The sequence below is a fragment of the Aquarana catesbeiana genome, linkage group LG06 (assembly GCF_042186555.1).
Source record: "Aquarana catesbeiana isolate 2022-GZ linkage group LG06, ASM4218655v1, whole genome shotgun sequence".
NCBI classification, from domain to species: domain Eukaryota; kingdom Metazoa; phylum Chordata; class Amphibia; order Anura; family Ranidae; genus Aquarana; species Aquarana catesbeiana.
This window is the reverse complement of record NC_133329.1, coordinates 394,118,352-394,133,143: the sequence shown is the minus strand read 5'-3', so window position 1 is coordinate 394,133,143 and position 14,792 is coordinate 394,118,352.

Genomic DNA, 14,792 nt, shown 5'->3' with positions numbered 1-14,792 from the left:
GCTAATTTTAAAGGCTTATATGCAAGTTATTGTCATAAAAAGTGTTTGGGGACCTGGGTCCTGCCCCAGGGGACATTTATCAATGCAAAAAAAAGTTTTAAAAACGTCCGTTTTTTCGGGAGCAGTGATTTTAATAATGCTTAAAGTGAAACAATAAAACTGTAATATTCCTTTAAATTTCGTACCTGGGGGGTGTCTATAGTATGCCTGTAAAGGGGCGCATGTTTCCCTTGTTTAGAACAGTCTGACAGCAAAATGACATTTCAAAAGGAAAAAAAGTCATTTAAAAGTACTCGCGGTTATTCACCGGGTGGCCCCGCCCTCCGTTATTTAGGAAGTGTCAGATGACGAGAAGCGCCACACAGCGGGAGTCTCCCATGGATGCGGAGCGGCCTGAGAATGAAGCAGGGAAGAAGACACCCCGGAGGAAGATGCCGGACGGGAACACTGGAGCAAGAAGCAGAGGATCGGAGGAAGAACCAGAGGAAGAAGAAGATGGAGGAAGAAACCGAAGGAAGATAGAAGAAAGAAGACCCGAAGAAGATGGAAAGAAGAAGACTTTAAATAAAGGAATTGTCAAAAACTGTCTCTTGTCATTTTTAACTTTTTTTGTGAAATGGTAGGGGTACTTTTGTACCCCATTACCATTTCACATGGGGGGCGGGATCTGGGGGTCCCCTTGTTAAAGGGGGCTTCCAGATTCCAATAAGCCCCCCGCCCGCAGACCCCCACAACCACTGGCTAAGGGTTGTGGGGATGAGGCCCTTGTCCTCATAAACATGGGGACAAGGTGTTTTGGGGGGCCGCTACCCCAAAGCACCCTCCCAATGTTGAGGGCATGTGGCCTGGTACGGTTCAGGAATTGGGGGGGCGCTCTCTCGTCCCCCCCTCTATTCCTGCGGCCTGCCAGGTTGCGGGTCAGGTAAGGGTCTGGTATGGATTTTTGGGGGGACCCCACACCATTTTTTTTTAAATTTTGGCGCGGGGTTCCCCTTAAAATCCATACCAGACCTGAAGGGTCTGGTATGGATTTTGAGGGGGACCCCCACGCCAATTTTTTTTTCAATTTTGGCGCGGGGTGCCCCTTAATATCCATACCAGACCTGAAGGGGCTGGTATGGAATTTAGGGGGACCCCAAGGCCATTTTTAAAAAAAATTTTGGTTCGGGGTTCCCCTGTGGGGAAATCCCATGCTGTTTTTATCAATGAACTTCTATGTGTATTGTCGGACCGGCAATTCATTAATAGCCGCGAGTAGTTTTAAATGACTTTTTTTCCTTTGAAATGTCATTTTGCTGTCAGACTGATCTAAACACGGGAAACATGCGCCCCTTTACAGACATACTATAGACACCCCCCATATACGAAAGTTAAAGGAAAATTTCACTTTTATTGTTTCACTTTAAGCATTATTAAAATCACTGCTCCTGAAAAAACGGCCGTTTTTAAAACTTTTTTTTGCATTGATCCATGTCCCCTGGGGCAGGACCCAGGTCCCCAAACACTTTTTATGACAATACTATGCATATAAGCCTTTAAAATTAGCACTTTTGATTTCTCCCATGGACTTTTAAAGGGTGTTCCGCGGCTTTCGAATTTGCCGCGAACTCCCCAAATTGTTCGCTGTTCGGTGAACTGGCGAACAGCCGATGTTCAACTCGAACTCGAAGCTCATCCCTACTCTTTAGTTCTTCTTCACATTCTGCTATTAGTGTGGTATTGTCTGCATATCTCAGGTGGTTGATATATATATATTTGTTAATACTGTTACCAGTGCAGCACAGTGTCATCTTCTAACTGGTCTTTTCTAACTGGCTTTTCAATTTTTTATTATTTTCTTTAAAAAAAATTTTAACTTTTTTTTTTTTACGCACTAACCAAAGCAACTGTGACCACTGTACTACTCTGGGGAAGTGATCAGGATTTAGGTTTTTTTAAAAAAAAATGTTTACACACATTATGATTGCTTATACTAATGAATTTCATTGGTATAAGCAACCATTATTACTGAATGAAACTGATTGATTCAGTGAGTATTGTTGTGATTAGCTGTTATTTGCCACAGCTAATCACATGGTACAGATGAGCTGTGATTGGCTCTGTCTGTACCATGTGCTCACTGTGATCAATCACAGCTAGCAACACGATTGTACACAATGGATGGCAAGAAAGGAAGCCATCCATTGTTTACAACTGCCATGTGATCTGCTGTGATTGGTCACAGCAATCACATGGCACCAGCAGCGGGCCGGCACAGTGATCTGTCATAAGCGGTGCCTGGTGGACACAGACAGATTGCGCCCACACGGCCGCGTGTGCCAGGAGGACGTCATATGACCTCCACCCAGAACAACGAAAGTCCCACCCGCTGTCATTTTGCTATAGACCGGGCGGGAAGTCGTTAAAGAGTAACTCCACTTTTATTGAGGAAAAAAACATTCCTCTCTGGGTGATCTATGTACATTGCAGGGATTTTAACAAACTTTGTTGCAGATTCCTACCTTTTGTTGTTCTGAAGGAGTAACTGTTTGTCTGTGGTCATCTGCACAGTGAATGTGAATGGGAGTGACTATATAATTATTAATCAGCTGCTGCACCTGCAGGACTCTAATAAGGAAAGTGGCATGCTCTGCATCCCTTTAGACTTGCTTAATTCTTTGGGAAAATCTCACAAAAATGAAAAGTTTGTTGCAGAGGATGTGAGGATACCCAAAATCTAACTTGTATCTTAGTGCAGACTTCTGCGAAAATCAGTGAGCCAATCGCACAAGCAGGAAATGACATTTTCAGGGGGCGGTCTGTATATCATCTGTGTGCAGAACACTTCCAGGTTGCCATATTGTATTGTGGAAAGTTACAGCGCTACAGCTTGAAAAGGAAAAGTAACTTTTCCTAACATTCAATTACAATATGACTTGTGTAGCATTTGTAAATGCTATATTAATTTTTTTAAATTTGCCATTTTCCCCCCGGAAGTGGAGTTACCCTTTAAAGTGGACCTTCAGTCATTTTTTCATCTTTCCATCTATGAAATCTTCTGCCCTTGTTGTTTTTAACTTTGGATAGTAAAACATTTTTTTTCTGCCAGTAAATCCCTTATACAGCTCACTTTCTGTTTGTTTGGTCATTAGCCTAGGCCAGGGATGGTGAACCTTGGCACCCTAGACGTCTTGGAACTACATTTCCCATGAGGCTCCTGCACTCTGCAGTGTAGGTGAGCATCATGGGAAATGTAGTTCCAAAACATCTGGGGTGCCAAGGTTCACCATCACTGGCCTAGGCTTATGACATCATGCACAGCTCTCTCACTCTTGTGAGAGTTTTCCAGGAAGGGAGGGGGGATGAGTCATATAAGGGCTAAAGAGAGCTGCAGAGCTGGAGGTGTGCTTCTGTGTAAATCCAGAAAGTAAACAGCCAGCAGCTTCAGCTGCCCATAGTTAAAATGGCTGCAGCCAGACCCAGTGGAGGGAGATTTCTGCAGCATGTTTGGCAAGTACAGAATCACAGTATATATATAAAAAATAATATGCAAAGCTTCAGAATGGCAAAGATGTTTTTATTTCAAATTCTGTGAGCCGACTACAGCTCCTCTTTAAATTTGGTGCTCCTACATCTCAAATAACTCCACCAAACCACAGGAGGTCCTTCACTGAATGTGGTCAGACCTTCCTTGACGGAAACCTAGACCGAAGCCCAAAAACGCTTTACAAAAGCAATTCCATAATAATCATCACTGATCCCAATCTGAACCAGCCCCTCCCACAACCATAAATCTATTCCGATTCAGAAAACTTTATTGATCACAAAGGAATCCCCAATTGAAACGTGTGTGGGCACCATTAGACCTCTTTTTTTTTTTTTTTTTTTGTACACAGATAAATAATATCCAAGTTTTTTCAGGCTTGTTTAATGCAGGGCTCAATTAAGTTACTTAATTTAAAAAAAAAACAAAAAACAATAAATATATAACACAACAAAGTCAGATTGGTGTAGCCTTAAAGCTGAACTCCGGGCACAAAAAACTTTCATTGAAATATATTCTTCAATAACCACAAAGCAAATAAATCTTCTGTCTGCTGCAAACACTAGAGCTGCACGATTCTGGCCAAAATGAGAATCACAATTTTTTTTTGTTTGGAATAAAAAGATCATGATTCTCTCACAATTCTTGCGATGTAAAATCTTTCACATTATACAAAAAAAATGGGCTAACGTTACTCGTTAGTTTTCTTTTTTTTTTTTAATTCATCAAAGTAATTTTTTCCCAAAAAATTGCATTTGAAAGACCGCTGCGCAAATACAGTGTGACATAAAATATTGCAACAACCGCCATTTTATTCTCTAGGGTCTCTACTAAAAAAATATATATGATGTTTGGGGGTTCTAAGTAATTTTCTAGCATTAAAAAAAATGATTTTAACTTGAAACCAACAAATGTCAACAAAAGGTTTAGTGTTTAAGTGGTTAAACTTTCCTCATGTAGGCCCCATTCACACCTGAGCGTAGCGTTTTTTCTGGCGTTTTGTCGCGCGTTTTTTCAGGCATATTTGCTCGTTTCCAAGCAGCGTTGTCCGGCGTTTTTGAGCTTTGGGTTTTTTTTTATTAGACAATACAGTCATCTGTTTCATCATTTGTTGCTATGTTGTTAGATTTTGTCAACTGCTTCCTGCTCCAAAAACGCCCAAATCTCCCACGATTCGCGCAACAAAAAAGGCTCCAGAACTTGTTTGAGCTTCAGGCGACTTGGAGTGGAGATGTGAACCATCTCTATAGAGAATAATGGATTTTTTCCCCTCAAGCGTTTTGTACCTTCAGGCTTCAAGCTACAAAACGCTCAGGTGTGAATGGGCACTTACACACAAAGTCTATTCCTTTGACAAATTGTTACAATGTTTATACTTAAGTTCCACTGATAAAGAATGTTGTGATTCTTGGCAGACTGCCCGCTTTTTCTCTTCCTTTCTTTTGATGGCTGTGGCTTCAGAAGAGTAGAGAGAATTCTTTGCATAGCAAGAATCGCGAAACACTTTTGTCAAAATCGCAACGGGGAGAGGAAAAAAAAAATTGCGATAACGATTCTTGACGATTAATCGTGCAGCTCTAGCAAACACCTTTGCCAATACAGTTATTACCTTGTAAACTTAGCAGTGACATCATCACTGTGCTGTACCTAGCCTGTGAGCAGAGCTGTGGGAGGGACCCAGCAGGCTCCACCCACTACAGGCTGCCTGCAGAAAACAAAAGGAGGGGGCGGAGACAAGACCAGTCACCCTACACAAGGAGAGAGAACAGCAGTGAGCGGTCTTTATTACAGGAAGTCTCACACTGGATTTCTGCACAGATTTGGAAGAAATACACAAAGATCATCGAGATTCAAAGGAAGAATACGCATGAAGAATGGATTTAGACATTATTTGCTTCTCCTGGAGTTCAGCTTTAATTGGGACAACTGATAAATTATTTTTTTTCAAAATGTTTTAAAGAACCAGTCCACCCATCATGGAAATGATGGGTCCCGGAGAGTCAAACTCATAGATTTTTGTATCTCCTGCAGACTTGCAATGAGATCTCTTGCTCTTGATCTGCTGTGGCTGTTACAGGAGTCCCCACTATCTCTGCTGAGTTATATTTTATTATGAAGAATGTAGCAGGAGCAGCAAGAACGCCCCCAGATGGGTATTAAAGTGATATTAAAGGCTTTTTGTTTAAAAAAAAAAAAAACAAACATGTTATACTTACCTGCTCTGTGCAGTAGTTTTGCACAGAGCAGCCCCCATCCTCCTCTTCTCGGGTCCCCATCCAGCGCTCCAGGGCCCTCCCTGCTGCCCCCACAGCGAGCGGCTTGCTGTGGGGGCACCTGAGCAGACTAGCTCCCGAGCTGCTGCTCTACGTGTCCATTCACAGACAGAGGAGCGCCTCGGTTCCACCCCCGCTCTCTCTCCTTATTGGCTCACCAGCTGTGATTGACAGCAGTGGGAGCCAACAAGGAGTGAGAGTCCCCGGAGAGCCGAGACTGTTGTGCACATAGCAGAATCTAAATGGGGTTCAGGTAAGTATTATGGGGGGGGGGGGGGGGCTGTTTTTTTACCGTCATGTATTGAATGCACGAAGGTAAAAAAACCTTGAGCCTTTACAACCACTTTAAGTCCCTAAGGAAAATGGGGCGCAGGCAGGTCCTACAGACAGGAGATCTCACCTTGAGGAGCCTAAACACTCACATTTGGGTGGACTGGCCCTTTAAGAACAGTGCTACCTTTATGCTTCAGCATTAGCAACCTTTCAAAAGTTGTTGTCAGGATCCACTGGAGAAAGCATGTAGACATAAAGATGCATGTTAAGAACAATCATCTTGGGAAGACAACCAACAACTTTTTGCCTCTGCCGGGCCTATTTTATAAATAACAGAACAGGGTGCTCATGCAAGCCAATCAGCAGTCAGAGTTCACTGATCCGGGGCTCTGTGCTCCGCTCCTGGTCTCTGCGCTGCCTGTGTAAGAATACTTCTGATACTGATGCATAAATGACAAAGATTTAAAGCGGTATTAAACCCAAAAGCAAACATCTATTATATTGCAGATGTGCACTTAGATGTGATGGCTTTATTTGTTTTTTTTTTTAGGCTTTCTCTCTATTTTCATCTGGTGATCCATCCAGTAAGTCTATTGTTTTTCAAAACAAAAACACCAATCTTGACATTTTGAATACTTTCAAGTGCAGAGGAGGGTTTTGGGGTCTTTTAGATCCCCGATTCTGCCATAAAGAGTACCTGTCACTGCCCATTACTGCCACAAGGGATGTTTACACATTCACATTCCTTGTGACAGCAATAAAAAAAAAAAAAAAAAAAAATATATATATATATAAATAAATACATTTAAAAAGGACAGCGCAAAAGATGAATAAAAAAGTTTAAATGTAGAGAATATCGGCCATTGGCCTGAGAGGTGGCAGAAATATAGTATCGGCACCGAAAAAACGATATCGGCCGATCCCTAGTGTGCAGTGAAATCAGAGTAAGACGTTTCAGTACAGGAAAGGAGCCGGTACAAACTGTGCAAGACTGAAGGGAAGGCCGGAGATTAGATTTAGAGTAGATTTGGAGATGTGTCTAACCCTCTCTTGCCTCTGAAGCTCGATTCGCATTTCGATCACACTCCAGATGCTACGGACAGGCGGTGAGGAAGTGATGCGGCGCCTCCTCACTGCCCGTTTTAACCCCATTTTTGCCAACAAACACAACGCCACTGCATGTGGGGTGTTCGCGGAGCTTCCCCATTTACTTGAATGCGTAGCGTTCTGCGGGTGGCAAGCGGTACATGTTGGGTCAACTTTGCCGCAGGTGCGAAAACGAAACATCGCGGCCTGTAAACATCCCTGTCTGCTGCCTATTGCAGCTTAGGGGAAGTAAACCCTGATGGGTGTTACTTCCCTCTTTGTTTCCCTGCAAATTTCCCTACTATTGCATAGTAGCCCATTATGTGACACTTACCTGCAGGAGAAGCCCGCGATGTCCCCGTCTTCCTCGCTAGTAGCGAGCGTCCATTCTTCTCCCCTCTTCCTTCCGGGGCTGCGAACTCCGGCTCTGTGACATGGCCTGAATCGCATGACGTTACTCCCGCGCATGCGTGCGGGAGCCGCCTTTAACGGCATTACCCGAGCTAGAAACGGCACAGCGTGCCCTTTCTAACTCCAACACATGCGCAGAAGAAATCCCCCTACGGCGATTTGCAAATATCTCCTAGACCATGCAGGTCTGGGAGATATTTCAAGCACCTACAGGTAAGCCTTAATCTAGTCTTACCTGTAGGTTAAAGTGGTTGTAAAGGGTTTACAACCACTTTAAGGAGGGGTGGTTGGCAAAGACGTGGCTCCGCCCAACAGTAACTCTAAGACTGGGCTTACATATATGCAAACTGGTTGTGGCTTTCTCCGCATCCAATTCCCATGACAGGAGAGTGTGCCCGGCTCTCAATGGAGCACACAGATCTGGGTCGGCCGCGGTCCGCATTTAAAAAAAAAAAAAAGGGTCCTGTGCGTCTTTGGTTGCGATTCAGGTGTGAATTCAGGCAAAAATTCGGATTGGCTTTGCACCTGAAATCAGTGAACCGGGATGCACCAGACCCCATGCTGTGAACTGCAGCCGCAGCATATGTGAACGGAGCCTAAAAGAGGCCATAATGAAAGCTGCAGATTTGAAAAGAACATTAGAAAGTTACAATGTTGAAGCTTATATAAAATGTTGTGCCGGGGTTTACACTTTGGATTACCAGGATAGAGGATCTAAGCGGTTGAAAAAAAAGCGCACTTATAAATACCAGTGATCTTAATCTAGTTTTTTTTTTTAATCCTAGATATAGCAAACATTAAAATAAAATATGTATGTAAAAGGTTAGAAGAAAGGAGATGTAAAAAAATTTCCATGGAGCCCATTGTTCTAGGTTAACTGTCCTTTAAGGAGGCCTCGAGGGGACAGCGGGCATTCTTCATCCGTCTACTCCCCACCATAACAACTTTCTATTAAATATCTTCAGCCATGACACTCTCCTGAAATCTACACAGTCAACATTTTTACACTATTTTATATAAACCAGGTAACAATTTATGTAGAGAGGACATTTATTAACAGCCATTCTCCACTCGGATAATTTATTAACTTAATCCAAAGCATTGTAACCTAGTGCAAATATCTGCCTGTTGATGGCAAAAAAAAAAAAAAAATCCTTAAAGTGAAACAATTTTTCAGAAAAAAAATCCACTCCGGTTGAATGACGTACATTATGGCCATTAACAAAGGTAACTGTAAATTATTATTTGCTTCTGCTCTTTAAGAACTGAGATCGACCCTACAGGAAGCTCACTAGCAGGACTAAGTGGGAGGGCCTTCCTGCTATAATCACATGATCGGCCCAAGAGGCGATATGTACTATATAGGCAAATGTATGTGAATATCCCTCCAAATGATTGAGAGAAAGTGCTCTTCCAACCTTGTAGTAACAGTTTGGGGAGGATGGATAACTTTCTATTCCATCATGACTGTGAGCCTGGTGTTCAAAGCCAAATCCATAGACAAGACACTCAAGTTCCTCTACCCCCAACTCGTGAAACTATGTATAAAGGTATAGAAAGGCTATGGGGGTTAGTTGAGAAGACCTGGCTACTTCAAAGCTATCCCAAATGTGTTCAGTAGAGTTGAAGTCAGGGCTCTGAAGGCCATTAGAGTTCCTCCAAACTAAACTCATCAAATCATGTCTTTATGGAGATGTTGGATGAGAAGATCTGGCTCATTCCAGTTAATCCCAAAGTTGTTCAGTAGGGTTGAAGTCAGGGCTCTGTGCCGACCACTCAAGTTCCTCTACCCTCAAGTCGTGAAACTATGTATAAAAGGTATAGAAAGGCTACGGGGGTACCTCATCCTATAAGAATTTACAAAACAAGACCAAAACAAACTGGACTATCACGGTACCAATGAGGAGTATAAACATAATATTTTTCAATAATTTTATTTATACAAAAAAAAATAATAAAAAATACATAAAAACATTTAGATATTCTCTTGAGGTTCATAAATACATGTTGATCAAATATCTGTCTGTAAAAATGGTTGACGCGTTTCACATAACAGCTTCCTCAGAACCATTTACATATGACATCTACTCTGAGAACCCTAAATATGAAGACATAGAAAGATTATCATTAGAAGTTAAGAACATGCGCAAAAATGTTCAAAAAAGAACAATATATGTAATGGTTGATATTAATACATGCAGTAGCCCATCTAGGGACATAAAACCAAATAACTTACGTGTAAAGAACCCAAGAGAGTTCAATCTATGGATGGATGATGGTGTGTCCCAGATTGGGAGGAGTGAGTGAAATCAGGGAAAACCCAGGAATCTAACTAGCATGATCCCTCTAAAGAAATAATATATAGTTGAATCAATAGAAGTATAAATATAGGTCCAGCAACATATAGTCCTAGGATATCATTGTTAATAAAAATATACACATATACGTACTCACGAGGGACCATAGTCAGAACCAGTCTAAAATCCCCACTCATGAGAGACAGTACTTCCTTAAAGTATGCAAAGCGACACCTAAATAATAGATGGATAAAAATCCATTCGAAAATAATGGAATCCAAAAAGCAAATAAGGAAGGATTTGAAACACCCATATATGAAAAATCTACCTGTATAGGACCAGTCCAAGAGCCCATATACTCCACAGAGAAAATAGGGGGGGATATAATGGTCATTAAAGTACGGGAGTTAGCCGCTCTAAGGTCCAAACAACCCTGCTTGCAGTACAATGTGCTCAATAAGATGAAAAAAGGGGGATGATTAATGCGCTACCCAAAAAAAAAGACAAAGAAAAAAGAAGAAAAAAGCTGCTACAAACCATGTGACCAAAATGCAAACAAATACTAAATAAATTGTAGCACTAAAACACACATGTATAGTATGAACAGAATGTCTCTGTAAACATAAAATAGTGTCCCAGTAATGACGTGTTGTCAAAGAAAAAGTGATCCACAGTGAATGGGTGCAATCAGTGTGACGGTTCTTTCTGCTTCCCAAATGTCAGCTCAGATGTCATCAAACTAACAAGTAGATGGGTACGCTTACCGGAACTGTTGGATTCTACTGCCATGAGCATAGAATCAATCGAGCTGTATGCCACCAAGGGCAGATGTGTGAAGTGGTCAAGGCTAGGTGGAGCCTCAGTGTACAGGGTATAAAAAACCGCCCTATGCGTTTTGATCAGACGACCTTCAACAGGGGCATGCCCCTGTTGAAGGTCGTTTGATCGAAACGCGTAGGGAAGTTTTTTTATACCCTGTACACTGCCTGTTTTATTCATGATCACTTTTTATGTACTGTGGTTTTTTAGCAATAAATTACCCTGATTTACACTATGTGGAAGCATCCCTTTTTTTCTCCACATACTTCCGGGATCTGAGGAACAGCTTCAATCTTGGAACCAGTTTTGCCTTTTTCCTGTGGATCCAGAGGTGACATCTTGGCCCTGCAGAGGCTCCACCTGGCCTTGACCACTTCACACATCTGCCCTTGGTGGCATACAGCTCGATTGATTCTATGCTCATGGCAGTAGAATCCAACAGTTCCGGTAAGCGTACCCATCTACTTGTTAGTTTGATGACATCTGAGCTGACATTTGGGAAGCAGAAAGAACCGTCACACTGATTGCACCCATTCACTGTGGATCACTTTTTCTTTGACAACACGTCATTACTGGGACACTATTTTATGTTTACAGAGACATTCTGTTCATACTATACATGTGTGTTTTAGCGCTACAATTTATTTAGTATTTGCTCAAGATGGATCATAAACTCCAACTCAGACAATAAGTACATCACTAAAAAAAAAAAAAAAGAAAAAAGAAAACAGTCTATGAAAACCCATCATAGTAAGGATGGAATATAATGCTGCTCCAATAGAGATAGGTAGCCAGACATTACTATAAGGATATAAGCAGCTTAACTTACCACGTATGCATCACGCTCCCAAAAAAACAAAAAAAACAAACACACACCACTTACCAAACCAGGAACCTATACTGTTTAAATAGTAGAATTGGCGCCAAAACCGCCTCACAAATCAACAGCCTGCCTAGCAACAGCTGGAGCGGCATATACAAGGAATACAATTGACTCTCATGGTCCGTCCAATGAGTGGTGGACACCAAAGCGCAGGCGCCCGCCAGCCCCTGGCCAAGAACGAAACCGAAACCCCGCACACGCGCAGATGCGCCAGGACGGCTCCATATCAATGAAATCGGCCGGTCACAAGCGCAGAGCAAACAAAGCGCTGCACAATGATGACACTGAATACCAGCCACACAAGGCCAGACCCACATCCAAGCCCCCAGAGGCAAATTAATACACCTCAAAAGGGGAAGAAGGACAGGGAAGGGAGAATCCCCCAGACGCCACCACCTCGACTCCACCACCATAGGTGGGCTAGAGGGAGTCAATAGACTCACTCTACCCCCAGTTGACAACGATGCCAGGTGGAATTCAACCTCCCATCATACTAAGTAAGGTTCCTGCGTATCCAACGCATCTCCAGATCCCATCCATAAACGACAATTCTGAACAACAAAAATAGTTATTATTGATACTACATCTTCGTAGCAATATCATATTCTATTTGGCCAGCACATGTTCCCTTATATATCCCATCTGTTCCTACTAAAAGACAAAAATTCTGTACACTGCATTAATACAATTTCGGTTGATCTAATCATCCATGGAAGAGCATAATAGAAGACAGGCATTGCAACCCAGCGGGTATAGAGGATAAATCACCATCATACATTATCAAAGAAATGGCCTATAACTTAACGAGTTATTGAGAGCGGGTGCTCGAGTGGCATTTAAATTAAAAATCCGCTTTGCTTCGCGTTGAAGCAGTTTCTGATCTATACAGCCACCCCGTGGGTCTTCCCCGACCCTATCAAGGGCTGTAAAACAGACCATAGATGTATCATTTTTATGGTTCAGCGCGACATGCCAACCTATGGTCGTATAAAGTAAATTTTTCCTAATGTAGTATATGTGGTCGTATACTCATCTCCAGAAATTCCTGAATGTTTTCCCGACGTAAAACGAACCACATTTACATAAGGCAATATAAACAATCCCCTTGGTCTGACAGTCCGCATAAAATTTCATATTATATATTTTTCCATTTGGCAAAATGTAGGATGAGCCCTCTAGCATCCAGTCGCAATACTCGCAGTTATTACATATCTACTGTATATTGATTCAACTATATATTATTTCTTTAGAGGGATCATGCTAGTTAGATTCCTGTGTTTTCCCTGATTTAACTCACTCCTCCCAATCTGGAACACACCATCATCCATCCATAGATTGAACCATCTTAGGTTCTTTACACGTAAGTTATTTGGTTTTATGTGCCTAGATGGGCTACTGCATTTATTAATATCAACCATTACATATATGTGGTTCTTTTTTGAACATTTTTGCGCATGTTCTTAACTTATAATGATAATCTTCCCATGTCTTCCTATTTAGGGTTCTCAGAGTAGATGTCATATGTAAATGGTTCTGAGGAAGCTGTTATATGAAACGCGTCAACCATTTTTACAGACAGATATTTGATCAACATGTATTTATGAACCTCAAGAGAATATCTAAATGTTTTTATGTATTTTTTTTATTATTTTTTTGTATAAATAAAATTATTGAAAAATATTAATGTTTATTCTCCTCATTGGTACCGTGATAGTCCGTTTTGTTTTGGTCTTGTTTTGTAAATTCTTATAGGATGAGGTACCCCGTAGCCTTTCTATACCTTTATACATAGTTTCACGAGTTGGGGGTAGAGGAACTTGAGTGGTCTGCACAGAGCCCTGACCTCAACCCTACTGAACAACTTTGGGATTAACTGGAATGAGCCAGATCTTCTCATCCAACATCTCCATAAAGACATGATTTGATGAGTTTAGTTTGGAGGAACTCTAATGGCCTTCAGAGCCCTGACTTCAACTCTACTGAACACATTTGGGATAGCTTTGAAGTAGCCAGGTCTTCTCAACTAACATCTCCTTAAATATATGGTTTGATGAGCTTGGTGTGGAGGACCTTGAGCGGCTTTTATAGATCCCTGACCTCAACCCTACTGAACACCTTTGGGATGAATTGAAATAAGCCAGGTCTTCTCATCCAACATCTCCATAAAGACATGGTTTGACAAGTTTGGTGTGGAGCAACTCTACTGGCCTTCAGAGCCCTGACCTCAACCCTACTGAACACATTTGGGATGGCTTTGAAGTAGCCAGGTCTTCGTTACAAACATTTTCTTAAAGATATGGTATGAGCAGCTTGGTGTGGAGGACTTTAAGCAGCCTTCACAGATCCCTGACCTTAACCCTACTGAACACCTTTTGTATGAACTGGAATAAGCCAAGTCTTCTCATCCAAAAACTCCATAAAGATATGGTTTCGATGAGTTTGGTGTGGAGGAACTCTACTTGCCTTCAGAACCCTGACCTCAACCCTACTGAACACATTTGGGATGGCTTTGAAGTAGCCAGGTCTTCTCAACCAACATTTTCTTAATGATATGGTATGATGAGCTTGGTGTGGAGGACCTTCACATGTCTTCACAGATCCCTGACCTCAACCCTACTGAACACCTTTAGGATGACTTGAAACGACCTAGGTCTTCTCATCCAAAATCTCCATACAGACATGATTTGATGACTTTGGTGTAGAAGACCTTGAGTGGCCTTCAGAGCCCTGACCTCTACATTATGGATAATCTTTGGGATGAAATGTAACACCCAAGGTGAGCCAGGTCTTCTTTTCCAAAATCAGCACCCAAAGTGTAGAAAAAAATCTGCATAGAAAAGCAGCCAATCACTTCAGCAGGATTTTTTCTGCCAACATTCTCCATGCAAGCTGGGGACAGAATACTGCCGATGTTGCCACTTTACCAAGGATGCAATATTTTACATTTTTAGGGCAGTTTTAGAAAACCATAGCTGGCCATTAAAGGAAAAAAAAAAATCATTTCCCTTTTTCTGCGTCAGCGCAGTTGTTGTTTACAGGTCAACCCACCCCAAAACCAATATGGATGGCCACAATTGGAATGAATACCCAGCAGTTTTCTTATATCTCTTTGGTAGGAGGGTGGGAATTTCTTCTGCATGTTGAGTCTCTAAACCCTACCACGAGGCCACCAAAAAAGGTGTCACTTCCCACATCTGGATTCTCCAGGTATCTGTGTATTAAAAATG